Source organism: Lycium barbarum, chromosome 3, assembly GCF_019175385.1.
Source record: "Lycium barbarum isolate Lr01 chromosome 3, ASM1917538v2, whole genome shotgun sequence".
In the NCBI taxonomy this organism is placed as follows: domain Eukaryota; kingdom Viridiplantae; phylum Streptophyta; class Magnoliopsida; order Solanales; family Solanaceae; genus Lycium; species Lycium barbarum.
The window spans coordinates 72,240,114-72,241,761 of NC_083339.1; positions in this window are offsets into that span (position 1 = coordinate 72,240,114).

Below are 1,648 nucleotides of genomic sequence, written 5' to 3' on the forward strand. Positions count from 1 at the left end.
CATAGATCTAGCCCTCTTGCCTTGCCTTCTTTCACTATCGTGGTCACTTCTTGGTGGTTGTTGTCGCCCCTCTAAATTCTGAGCATGGGCCTGTATTCGGGAAATATCCATCCCCTCTTGCAAGGAAGCTGTTAAACAATCTCTGAATAAATGTGGCCCTAGGCCACTTACAAATCTATATACCCGATCTCCCATGTCGGCCACAATAGCCGGGGCATATCTAGCCAAAGAATTAAATTGCATGTTATATTCTCGGGCACTCATATCCCCTTGCCTCAGATTTAGAAATATATCCGCTCTAGCTCGGTGAATCTCGGGTGGAAAATAGTGACGAATAAAAGCATCCATAAATTCTTGCCAAACCAGAGGAGGCGCATTCTCCCCTCTTGATAATACCCAATTGTTGTACCACAAAACAGCCACATCCCGGAGTCTATAAGATGTCAACTCCACGGATTCAGTTTCAGGGGCATGGACAATCTTCAATGTCCTCAGTACCTCATCTATGAAACCTTGCGGGTCTTCATCCGGCTTTGACCCAAAAAACTCCGGAGGATTTAGACTCATGAAATCACGGGCTTTGGTACTTGCTGCCTGATCACTTGAACTCGCACTTTGTCGTAGAGCCTGGGCGGCAACCAATTGCATCAATAAATGAATGGCCTCGGTCATTTGTTGACCCGAAACAACTGGAGGAGGGATTGGAGCTGGAGCTCCTTCTTGCTCTTCCACATTAGGCGAGGTAGAAGAGGTATTAGACAAGGCCTCATTGTGTGATTCGCCTTCTTCTATGTTCATCGGAGGCTCTCTTTCTACCCACCTCTTTGTCGTAGTCTTGCCCTTCTGGGCAGTTGTAGCCTTTCCCTTTGGCGGCATTCTGAAATCACAACACACTATTAGAGAGGATAAAATCTTAAACATGGCTCTATCGCACGATCTCAAGAGAAGAAGAATGGTCATTTTTCCTAAATGCCCTGTAGCCACTTGTTTATTAATGTGGCGCGCAACACACCATAAATAAGACTCTACTAGACACGGCTCGTAGAGACTTCCTAGGACTGAACCTCGTTCTGATACAACTTTTGTCACGACCCAGCTAGGGTCCGCGACGGGTACCCGAGGCTAGCCACCGAGCACCGCTCGTTCTACTACTCGTCTTACTCATTTAATGCTCTTTTATCAACTTTATACTCAAATTGTAGGAAAATCATATTTTATATGGAAACGTAAATACCTTTATATACATATGCCTCTCGGCCATCAAAATAATATGTACCTATAATAGCATTTCGTGAGACCATCTAACCCACACTGCGCATCTACGAGCCTCTACTGGAGTACTAAACATAAGGACGGGACAAGACCCCGTCATGCCCAGAAATACATATACATGAATATACACAAAAGAATCGTCATAAGCACCTCCGAACAAAGGAGTGCTTTCAATCGGCTGACAGCTACTGCTGGTCTGGGTCGAGCTCTACTCCCTGTCTACCTGTGGGCATGATCACAGCGTCCAAAGAAAACAGATGTCAGTACGAATATTGTACTGAGTATGAGAGGCATAAACAAGGAAATAAGGCAACGACATACAAGAAGCATCAATATGGAATGACTGTATCTGACTGACAAGTGTACAAGAAATAAT